General features: G+C 38.2%; 1 long non-coding RNA gene across 11 annotated transcripts in view; it reads left to right on the top strand.

The window, feature by feature from the left end:
* The window catches only part of LOC311442568, a 259,074-nt gene that overhangs the window by 171,649 nt on the left and 74,976 nt on the right, over positions 1-12,449 (top strand). For 7 of the 11 annotated variants that reach the window (XR_014696743.1, XR_014696746.1, XR_014696747.1 and 4 more), the window contains 3 exons: positions 538-734; positions 4,676-4,821; positions 8,963-9,083. This is a non-coding gene — a long non-coding RNA (uncharacterized lncRNA). Of the gene's footprint in view, positions 1-537; positions 735-904; positions 1,384-4,675; positions 4,822-8,962; positions 9,084-12,449 lie in introns of those variants that run through there. The other 4 variants (XR_014696744.1, XR_014696745.1, XR_014696752.1 and 1 more) reach the window with 2 other exon arrangements.

Raw genomic sequence — 12,449 nt, 5'->3', positions numbered from 1 at the left:
TTAACTGTTATGGCAAAAGCAAGGATTAGAACCATTTTTAAATAGCATAGTAAATTACTTTTCTGTTTTATTTTATTTTGCAGTTTCATTTAAATAGGTGGTCTCTTAGAAATAGAGCACTTCAGAAATGCTTGCATTACTTTCTCTTGAGAAAAAAAAATAAATCAGTACTTCAGCCATGACATGTGTTGCAGAGGTTGACCAGCTCCAGTTTCTTCATAAAAGAATTGGTTTTTAGTATCATTTTTTTGAGGAAATGTGGGTTACTAAAGTTCCATTAAATCTACAGTACTGAGGCACTAACAAGAAATCAATGTGCCCTGGTGACTTAAACACTTCCTTTTAGGTGGTCTGTGTTTCTAGAACATATCTCACATTATGAATTTGCCAAGGCTCATTTAAGCAGAAATTTGTTCACTCCTGTAGTAAGAGTGTTTTCCCCCAGAACAAAAGGGATCAGTTCATCTTGTGCTGCTTCTGTTGCAAATGGTACTGTTTCTCTTCACCACTTTGCTCTGTTTTTTTCCTCCCATTAAGCAAGGAAGGCTGCTCAGGCCAAGAGGCATCAGGAAGCTGTTGACAATGGAGAGAGGCCCCAAGACAGGCCATAATAGCACAAGCCAAGTGCTAGGAATTTAGCAGCTGAGAGAAGATGAGCAACAAGACAAAAATGTTATCCTGGCAAGGAAGTGCTCAAGGATGTAATTAACAATGTTAAGGGAAGAGAAGAACAGGTATGGAAGTGTGAAATTATCAGAGCTAAGTATGCAAACCTACTCTTGTTGCTCAATGTTAATGATTTTTAAAGAAAGTATGGCTGGGGAGCATCAGCTTAATTTGATTTAACTACTGATCCATGTGGAAAATACCATTACTTCTGTTCTCAAAAAATGTGATTTCGCAGGGTGGCACAGAAAAGCGTGCGGCTTTCCTGTCCCATGGTGCCTGTCTTGTGGAAGTTCAGCCTTCACAGTTCCTGGGGAAGTTGTGTCACAGCTGAGAGCCAAGTCTCTGCAAGGGCAAACCATGCCACATGGGCAGCGATTTTCTAGTGCTCCCTTTCTAAAGCTGAGGCCACCTTCATGCTTTACTTTTAAAGCATGGCTGACAAGATAATTTATCTCATGTTTTTACTAGTGCAGTTTTTCAGCCTTTTTTTTTTTTTTATTGCAAGTTATAATTTAATTTGTGTATCTCTGAAAAAAATGTTTTGTATTCCTCTTGGTAGTCAAGATCTTTTTCAGTATATTTTTTAACCATTTTTCAATTGTATTGCTTCTTTGGTAAATATCAGTAATTTAATATTTATGGATTTTGTTCTTTTACATATAAATGTTTCTCCTAGGATTAAGCTTGAAATAAATTGCTTCATGTTGTTACCCATTACTTGTATTCACGGGTAAATTAAAGTGTCTGGTTCCCTGTCGCTGATTTTTTCAAACGTTAGTAATTAAAACTGTAGAAGCATTTTTAGTGCCAAAGATTAAACAGATGTTGGTGGACACACCAGCTTCAGACACAAATTTGGCAGGTAAAATTGAAAGCAAGAATGGTTGATTTTATATTCCTCTTTAATTTTAATTTTTCTGACCTTCCAGGTGTGCTTAAAATGAAAAAATGGATTATGAAAGAGTTTGCCGCAGTTTATTGGCTTACATCCATAAAATGATAATGTGTGAGATGAGAAACTCTTTCTAGGGAGAGATGTATACAATGGTTGATATCAAAAGTTGTTCACCCATTCTCTGTGAACTTAACCTGAGAGCTCTTATTTGGTTCATTGTAGCAGCTGAAATGACTCTTGCTATAATCTGACCACTTTGGGTTCTGTATGTACGAACTCTGAAGCTCATTCCTTATGCTGATGAATGTCTTGCTTCATATGGTCCTGGAACTCACTGTTGTTCTCAATGTCTCTCCCTGCTTCCCTGCTGTTGTTACCTTGTGATTTCTCATGATTACAGCACATTTTTGTGAAGCCACATTGCGTCTTCTGTACTGCCAGACACAGTCCTCTGTGTCTTAGTAGGTGGGGGGCAGCCAGAGACGATTTTGCAGCTGCCTTCTGAAAATCCCAGTGGCTGAAACCTCAGTGCTGTTAGGATATACACACATGTCCAGATTTTCAGAACTCATGCAGGGCCCTTTCTGAGCCTCAAAATGTTCCGAAATTTCTCCAATAGGTGCACCCTGTCTGCTTCACTGTACTGCACTGTACTAGTTTAATGTCTATTCTTTCTCCAGAGCACAGATATATATGTATATATATACATGAGTATAGATGGAAAAAATGGTTATAAGCCACTTTATACTTGTCTAAATACAGGCCAAACCTCACTGTAGCATAAAAACCAGAGATGATTAAAAACTACTCTACTGTATTTCTAGATGTTGGAGTGTTCAAGTGCTGACTCTTGCCATACTCTCCTGTACCAACAGCCCACCAAGGATTAGCAGATTGCTGATCTATACCATGACATGTGAGGGTTTCTCCACCTGTGGGGGATTCTCCCAGCAGACTAGAAGCTCATCTGAAGACTGTTTTGCACTACTGGGAGAGTTTAAAGGAGCTGCTTCCCATCAGCAAGGGGAGCCTGTTGTGTCTAACAGATAATTGTGCTCCTGTCTCAGAGCTGGGTGAATTCACATCTGAGCCTTATCCTGACCAAGTATGTTTGAGCAGGGTCCTTTCACTTATGCCATTTGTGGGTCCACCCAATTTAATTTGCCAGTTTGTCTGCCAATGTTGAGGTTTAGAGCCTTAGGGTTTAGGGGATTTTGGGGAGAGCTTTTATGTTAGCTTCCCAAGTTCAGCTTTTGCTGCCTGAAAGTGGGCAACTGCTCCAGCTGGTGCCTGGATGGGCTGGTGTCTGGCAGGGTGTGGCTCTATTTGGGTATGGGGCCCCATGTCAGACTTTTTCAGTAACAGGAGAATTTTGCTCTCTGATGTGGTCCTTTAGTGCTTTCTTACTGAACATGCATTTAATTTTCCTTTGAACTGTCTGGTACATTTAGTAGTTGGAAACAGCTTTCTTTCGTTCCACCAAGTCCGATCAAAGATGGCATCCGTCTTGTATTCCAAGTGTTATTACCTTTACAGGAAGTTCACATACCTTTTGAAACAGTGCATTAGGCTCGTGGCTCTATTTCTACATGTTCATATGATTGGCTCAGTCAAAAGAAAAAAAATCTCATTATGTTTGTGAGGACATTTGCTTTCCTAAATCATTTGAAGCTAACTTTATCAGACCATTTCCCCAGAAGGTTTGTGATCTCATCTTTTATTAAACTCTGACCTTACCTTGTCAACAAAGGTCAGATGGATTAGTTTATAGCTCCCTAGCTTCATTTTGCCCAAGTGGCACCCACTTTGCTATTTCTCTCTTATTCAGAGAGCTACTTTTCTTCCAGATGCACTGCAACTTCTTAAGGAAGGTAGGCTGAAAATGATTCATCTCTGGAGTTCAGCTTTTCTCACTGTTAGTATGTGGGCATGGTTTGCGCTGGGCTGTTTGTTGTTGCCTTAGTTTTCCCCTTTCCCCTTCTCTAAGCATGTAGCCTGACCACCCACTTCCAGCCTCCAGCCATGCCAGTTAAAAGGGTTTGTCTGCAACTTTATTTTACATAGAAAATCATAGATGTGCCCTAGCTGCTCAGAAAGCTACATAAACCTTCCTGAAATCAGTGCTGAATCCAAGTCTTGGTGATGGTGGTCTCTGGATACTAATTTCACCAGCTCAGTGTGATTCAAAGACCCTGTCTCTCATCCCTGCAGTGCCAAGGGGTAGCTGTCTGTCCTCAGCTCCCAGTCCTTTCTGTTGGATGGGGCATTTCTCACTTCCATCCGTAAACCGTTCTGCTGAGCTGCTGAACATTGTACAAGAGTTACAGGACTGCCTCAGAGGTGGGAGCTTCGGTAGTTTATGTGTTGAGGTTTGCTTGTGAGTCATGGAAAACTGGGAAAGTTGGAACTGAATTTGTTTTTCATTACAATTTTACTTTGGATCAAAGTGTTAGTTTTTTTTGTGTGTGTGTATATTATTTTTTTTTTTTTAACTTGCTTAATCGAAGCAAATTTTTCATCTTTGAAATGAGTGTGAATAAGTGTCATGTGTCTGTCTTCAGCTGGGCTTTAGCTCTAGGAAAGAGAATCTTCTCCATGCTTCACTGCCTCTCTCATGCCAAGCGAGTCCATGTCTAACCAGGAATGTAAAAGTCTGGTTGTTGCTTCAGCCTAATTTCTGACAAGTTTAGAAAGTAATTTTATTCTTGTTGAGAATTAAGAATGTATCATTTCTTAAGCTAAAACAACATCTGCAACAATATAAATCAGAGTTTCCACAGCATTTCTGTTTCTTCTCCTGGAAGATATAGTCCAATTTTGGGAATCAGTTGTCTGTTCATCCCTGTTGATATTGGGGCATAATATTAATTTATCATGTCTGTGAATTCTGTGTGTGTTGTCGGTAATATACTCATGCAGCTGTTCATTGAACCTCATCTGATCCCCGAGCCCATTCATCCTGGAAATGTGTGTTAGTGTGTCACTGTTGTTGAATGAAATTTTCCATTTTTACAGTCTGTGCCTCCATGTATTTATCACTTGTATTGTCTCGGATTAACTCTGTAGTCCTTACTGGCACCTTTTCTACCTTTCTGTCTTTTTACCTGTTAGGTACATCCTGTTCTGGCTACCTCCTTCACTTTGCCTGTTGATGTATTTCTTGATGAATGGCTCATTTCTCCCCAGGCCACATAATCAGTACTCCTCTTCTTCCCTTGTTGAAGATTTGAAAAATGTACTTGCAGAAATCTGTACAGGTAGGACATTTTGTGCATTCAGACTAAATTAGAGACACAAATCCCATTAACTTTAAGGTACACATTTAATATATTGTGCATCTCTTTGAAAATTTATGCTCTTGCCTTTGTTTCTTATTTAGGTCACAAATTATCCATGATTGTATTATGGTTACCACTGCATCATTTTTTGTTTGTTTGTTTTGTTTTATCTCACCACCATCCCCTTTTTTTAAAAACATTTCCTATCCTCTGTCTTGCAGATAAGCTATTTACACAGAATCACAGAATTTTCTAGGTTGGAAGAGACCTCAAGGTCATGGAGGTTGGACTCGAACCTAACGCTAACAGCCCTCCACTAAACCATATCCCTAAGCTCTACATCTAAGCGTCTTTTGAAGACCTCCAGGGATGGTGACTCCACCACTTCCCTGGGCAGCCTGTTCCAGTGCCTCACAACCCTTTCAGTGAAGAAGTTCTTCCTAACATCTAACCTAAAACTCCCCTGACTCAACTTAAACCCATTCCCCCTCGTCCTGTCACCAGGCACGTGGGAGAACAGGCCAACCCCCACCTCGCTACAGCCTCCCTTGAGGTACCTATAAAGAGCGATAAGGTCACCCCTGAGCCTCCTCTTCTGCAGGCTGAACAAGCCCAGCTCCCTCAGCCGCTCCTCGTAGGACTTGTTCTCCAGGCCCCTCACCAGCTTCGTCGCCCTTCTCTGCACCCGCTCAAGCACCTCCATGTCCTTCTTGTAGCGAGGGGCCCAAAACTGAACACAGTACTCGAGGTGCGGCCTCACCAGAGCTGAGTACAGGGGGACGATCACCTCCCTAGGAGGTGAATTTAATGGTTTTATTATTTAATTCAGTGGTGAAATTTTCACTGCCTCCAGCATGCACAGGATCAATCCTTACAGTTTTCCGTCTGAAGTCTTATTTCTCCTCTTAGGCTGGAGAGATGTGTGTATTGTGCACTGCAATGGGTGGGGTATGGGCATGCTTGCAGTTTCTGGAAACATTGCCAAGGCAATTGTCACATGCTGTTACTAAATATTGCGTTTCTTTGGGCTCAGAAAAGCAAAATAGGCCTCTTCCCTAGTCTCACAACATGAGTTAGACATAGAAATAATATCAATGTCTCCTTTATAAGGCATGGTATAGAAATACAATGGGAACAGAAGTCCAAATCTGTGGAAAAAAAAATCCACGATGTATATTCTTTGCATTTTTCTTGTAGGTTTGCATTATTCTTTATCAAATCTGTGTGGTCACCTCCTTATCTTGCCTCTAGATTTTAGCATCTCAAATGGCTTCCCAATTTGTACTTATTTCACTGCCTAAGTTCGTTATCAAGCAAAGCAACACTGTAGGTTGTTAAGGTATGCTTTAAGTTTGTATACAGTGAGAATCACTTCTCGCTCTGAGTACTGCAATAAGCTAATGCTTTTGTTCCTTACTGAAAAGCTTAGTGAAAAAATGTGTTCTAAGTTATTGTGGATGATGATCAGCATGTCAGATGAAATTACTGCTATTTCATGCTGCTGCTGAGTGAGTAAAGGAGGTGGCCCAGGTTTTAAAACATGACTGTCAGGTTTGGGGTTTTGTGCTGGTTTTTGGTACCACATTTGAGGTCACACAACCTAACTAACAAAATATGTTGTTTTATCTTGAATGTAACAATTGGTTCTGGGGAATAACATTCAAACCTTGCTTTCAGTGGTTTGGAGCTGCTGTTAACTGATAACTGACTGCTAAAGGGAGGAGGAATGGTCCACTGAATTTACCCAACTTTTTTCTACCTGTTCCTTTGCTATAGTTAAGTGCTTTAGTTTCTAGAGATGCAGTAAGCAAAGTAACCTCCTAAATGAGAGGACAAATCTTGTTTCTGAGATGAGTGCTGTCCATGATATCCTTTCCTGTTTTTCTCCCTTCCCAAACACCTTTGCCTCCTCATCTGACAAGCTGCACAAACCTGTAGTGTCTTTCCTAGCGTGTATTTCCATAGGGCATGGAGATGACTTTTATTTTGGGATCATCACAACTCCTGTTGGATGAACACTGGAGAAAGAGGAGATGAATGATGTGGGAAGCTTTGGATAGTTCAAGTCCTTGGGTGACATAAGATAGGTGAGATACAGTGAACAAGGGGGAGGATAGCAGGATAGGCTGAGTGGCCCTGTGATCCTAAACTTGAGGTGGTTCCCAGCAGCTTGCAGGTGCTGTATATTTATGGAAAATTTAAAGAAAACAGCTGGCCAGAGTCCTACTCCTGCATGATCCTTCAACTTTGTGTGGCCCTACATCCCCCTAAACTCCTGAGAGAAGAGGTTTCAAGTACCTCCTGTAGTTTTTCAGCTTTGGCCTGAAGCAGAGGATAAAGGATTAATGTTGTCACTCAAAACCATTTGGAAAAGCTTTTTGTGGCACTGCTATGCCATTTCAATGACCATGAAACAGTGGGAGTATGAGAATTTTCCAGTGCTGCTATATTTCCATGCCCTGCTTTTGCTGTCCATTAGTTACTGTTAGTTTAAAAAGCATTTGAGAGTCTGCTGAGGTTACTGTTTGCCCTTTCTGCTCTGAAGGCCATGAAGGTAAAAATGTTTGCCGTTCTTTTTTTTTTTTTTTGTCATTTTTTTTTTAATCTCTTGGTGTTTCAATAAGATTATTTGCTTTACTCCTGAGATCAAAACAAGAAATAAAACTGTTCAATAAGAACTGTGATGGGGATGCAACCTACTCCAAGAAAAGAAAAAAAAAATAATATCCTACATTTCACAATCTTCACATGATTATTCATGTAATCAGGAGCAGCCTGTCCCCCCAGCAACACACTACAGGTTGTGACCAGGTTGTCTTCATCTCTTATTTCCAGATCTTTTTTCTTTCTTGCCTCCACAAATGATAATGTATGCCATTTGTATGGATGTAACATGCTCAGATCACCATCTCTCATCATTCTGAGATCTGTGTCTGAGCTGTAACACTAATTTTTGTCACACTAGTATCTCAAAGACTAAATTATGGGGTTGCTTGTAATTCTGCAATGTATCAGACAGTCTGATCTTAATTAGATTACTGACTGCAGTGAAGACCACAGACATCAGATTCTAGCCAATATGCCTACATTATTTCTGTATGGTATGTTCTATTTTCATTTTTGTTGACTTCATTGCAGCTTTATAATTAAAATCTCTCCATGATATCCTGGGAAAAAAAAAAAAAAACGCCCTGTTGTCATGACCAGTTGGATGTTCTCATTTATTAGAAAGTGTTGTTGCAATGATAGCTATTGCACGTTGCTTCTGCCTTTCATTATAAATTGTGGTGTTTTAGGGATCTTTAATACTTTTGATCCAATTGAGTGAAGTTCCTGTTCTATTTATGAATTTTAATTTTAGGATTATTGGTTTGTTTACATTCAACAGTTCTTTCTGTCAAGACAATCAAGCTTTTAAGATTTTTCTGCTTTATTTGTATGTTATGACCTAATTCTTATACATTTAGAAAAATAATAAAAAACACGCGTAGATTGTACAGCAGTCATACAGTAAACCCTTGTACTGGAGTCTTATACATTTAAATGCTTAAAAATAAAGGTGTACAAAGGCTATTGCATGTAAAGTCAGTTATTCAATATTTAGAATACATCAAGATTAAAACTCTTGCACGTGGACAGGCATTTACAAGGTTTTTCAGAAGGGTCTAACAAAATAAAGCATTGAGTTTCTGTTGAAATTTTTCAAATGCTGGGTCTAAACCATTATACTTTTTGAAAAACCATACGGGTGCTGCTTGGATATCTGTATAATTTTGAAAATAGGTTGTATGTATTTCACTGGAAGTCAGGGAGACTTAGCCACTGATGTTTTTGTATCAGTATTAAATACTATATACATATCAAAAGAGTCATTCTGAAGTGCTAGACCACTTCTCAGAAAAGTGGATTTTGTTTAGATGTTTAGGGGATTTTCTCTAGAATGCACACCTGAAAAACTTAATTGAAGCAACTCAAAGAATGTAAAATCTAAGTTCTTCACAGAAGCGAGGCATGTGAATGCAAAACTACCAGACATATAAAGTTCTTTAGAACAGAAAAGGCAGGTGCTCTTTGCTTTTGAATGATTAATCTAAATCCAAAACTATTTTATTTTTTTCAGGCTAAGCATGAATTTCCTTCATTTTTCAGTCCTGAGCCAAGTCTTTACTCTTTGAAGATGTCATTAAAACCACCTCAAAGTCTCTCTGCCTCACGCTGTTATTTTCAGGAATTGCTTAAAGGTAAACAGTAATATAACTTGGTGTTATAAAGTGAATAATTAAGAAATGAGAAGAAAGATGAATTAATGTGCTATCCATGAAAGTATCTTGCTGATAATTATATGGTTTGCAATTATACCTAGTTTAATCTGACAGTAACAGTGAGGAGCTGTGGTTTTTTAAACCATCCTTTGTTTGGGGGAAAAACTCTAATTTGTTTGACATGATTAATTTGTGTCTTTGCTTTCCTAAGTGTTTTTTTTGTTGTTGTTGTTGTTATGCTTTGAGCTATTCACTTGCACAAATTGATGCATTAAAATGGAAGATAACATCCATTTTAAAAGGAAGAATGGAGGACCAAGCTGAACATCTGTTGTTGGAACTAAAAATATTAATCTTTATGTTGCTGGATATTTCTTTCTGTCTATAAATTGAGGAAAGGATCATTTTCAGAATGAACTCAAAATTTAAAACTTCAAATTACAATATTTCTGCTTATGCAGTTAATGCCTTCCCTTAGAGGCCTCTGTTGTGCATAAATTAAAATAGTACTACCCAAAAGAGTTAAGCTAATATTGCTTGATAAGATAAGGTAGATGAACACAATCAGTCCACTTGGGAAATGGAATGGAAAGCTGTCCTATTGTTTTAGGTATCTTTCAGGTGTTTTCTCTTGTCCTTTCAAGTGTGATCTTTCTGTATGTATATATAAAATGTCTGTCTCTTCATATATGCAATTTCATTTTGTTAAAGGCTGTTTTTCTATTAATCTCATTTTAAATCATGTTTGTTTTCCATTATTACAAAAACAAAACAAAACAATAAAAAAGCATCATTTTTAGATAGTTACTGTTTGTAATCATAGGGCAAAAACATTTAAAAGTTAATGATGGAAAATGGAACATCCCCCTGGGTTTATTGCATTGTTCAGAAAGCCTTACTGCAGTTTTGGCCTCTGCTACAGTGGATATTTAGTGTTGCAAGAGAAGAAGACACTAATCACTATTATCTTTATTAAAACTTTCACAGAATCTTGTATGCATGATGCAGGAGTGAGTGATGAATACTGTGGATAACATAACCATCATTGCACAATGAAGCTTTTGGCTTGTACAATTTATAGTTCTGTTGATCCAATTCACTGCAGATATTTTTTCACTCACCAAACTAATATTTGGGTTCAAATGTTCACTCTAATGTCAGGGTCTGATATTTTTACCTCTCAATTTCTCTTAATTTTATTGATTCTCTAAGCCAAGCATTCCATAAGTTAGTTATAGTAGAAGGCTTATTGTGGAATGTGATATAATTGGCAACTGATTGTTGATGTAGGAGATTTATGTTGGCCTTATAGTAATAGTTTCTTATAATTGAAAACATATGTGATTTCTAGTGTCTAGACTTGGGAACTTTCCCAGGAAGGAGTTCCAGGTGGTTATCTAAGCAGAATAGGCCAAATGGCTACCACTTAAAGTCTGCAGACATGGGAAATATGCAAATGCTGCTGGCAAATATAATTATTTCATAAATCTATGTTTTAAAATTGTAATATATCCATTTACATCTAATGGTTTGACCAGCTGATTTGTTTTATAGATTAATTTGCAAGCTGGTTTTAAAACTTGAAATTTGCTTTCCCTTGATTGCTCCTGAAACTGAAATAATGCAAAATGTTGAGGTGATTATAGGCATATCACATTCTTGATATGCCTGGATGTCAAAAAATTTTAACTCTACTATGTGCCTGATTTAGTTGGATTGATATATGAGTGTTTATCTTGAAGTAGCAAGTAGTTACACTGCAATATTTATTAAATTAATTCTGTGAAATTTTGTTTAGTATAAGTAAGTTACATGGCACCTTGAGTTTTCATTTGCTAATTGACTAATTTATGGAAGGGTCTCAGAAAGGAAAAGTGTCTGGAAGCTGTACAGCCTAGTAAAACGTGGTGATTTGATATTGTCCTGATCCCAGTTTGCTTCGAACATGCTCTGCACGTTAAAATATCCCCGGAGAAGGAAAGCACAGTTGGCTATCCCAGCATGAATACTCTGCAAATATTGTTCTGGGACCCGCACAGCCTGTGACTCACAATGAATATTTTCAGCTCTGGTTCTTACTATACAATAGGAAATACAAAAGAAAATAAGTAATTTACAGGGGCCTAACACAGTATGACTTGATCTTTGTGCTTCTAAAAGAGAACACAGAAGAGCTGCGTTAGGAGAAGTGAAAAGTCCTCTCAACTCAGGTTTCAGATGCCAGATGGCTGTTTCTTGTTGTTGTTTTGTTGTTGTTGTTTTCTCCTTTCTTTTTCTTTTTTCCTACCTGTTAAGATAGCAAAGAATGATATACGTTATCTGGCTCTGCAGCCAAGTGTGTGGTCCAAATTATTTTCACAGAATGCCTGACAAAGTCTGCTTGCTTGCCTGCCCGCCTCAATCATTTTTCCCAACTAATTAGAAAAGTCTGCCAAACATTGTTGGGCTAAGGCACTAATTATTCTCAAACAAATGTTTCAATTTTGCAGAAGTGTCTCTGTTTTAAATGACTACATGCCAAGATGCCAGAGTAGTCAATCCAGTTTCATTTATCAATATGTCTGGAGGTCCTGGGGGACTAGGGGATAAAACTTTTAAAGCACCATTTTGAAGCAAATGGAGGTCTCTGGAATTTGGTGCTTTTTAAGGAAGTAATAGTGTAATACTTATTTTGTATATGCCAGTTTAAATGAGAAGTAAAAGGTCTCTCTTCCTTCTGGAAATGCTGTTTGTTTGTTATTGTTTGTTTGTTTGTTTGTTTTTGTTTGTTTGTTTTGTGTGTGATATTTGTAACTGTATTGGTCCTTGGATTCTATTGTTTCTGACATGGAATAAAAGGAAGTTTTGTTAGTCATGCAAGACTGGTCTATCTAAACCTGTCTCACGTTTTATAGACCACTCGTTATCACCCTATCTGAGTGTTACAGAAGATGGTCTCTGATGGCAAGAGCATTGGAAAGCCTTTCTTTGTAAAACTTCAAGTTGACTTTGGCAATCTGAAGAAACTTGAATGGTTTAAAGCAAGCTTGAAGCTTGTTTTCTGAGCAATGGACCTGAATCTGGACTCTGTGCTTTCCTACTTGGAAGCGGTCAGCTTCCAGAATGGTCTCATCCAACCTCAGATCTGGAAATATTTAAAAATACTGATTTATCTGGGACGAGGTTTGTAGTCTAATGGTTTGGTGTGTCACTAATGAGATAAATGCTTCTGATCAGCTGTATGTGTACTGGTATGTAATACTTCTGCCATCTGTCTCTCATACTGTTTGCCCTCATCCCCAAAATTGCTCTGTACAAAGCAGATAAATTGCCATACTTGAGCCTCTTTAGCTTCTGTTGGATCTG

This window comes from Aythya ferina, assembly GCF_964211825.1.
Source record: "Aythya ferina genome assembly, chromosome: 11".
Taxonomy (NCBI): Eukaryota; Metazoa; Chordata; class Aves; order Anseriformes; family Anatidae; genus Aythya; species Aythya ferina.
Note: the sequence above shows the minus strand (reverse complement) of the source record. Positions and strands in the feature narration are given on the sequence as shown.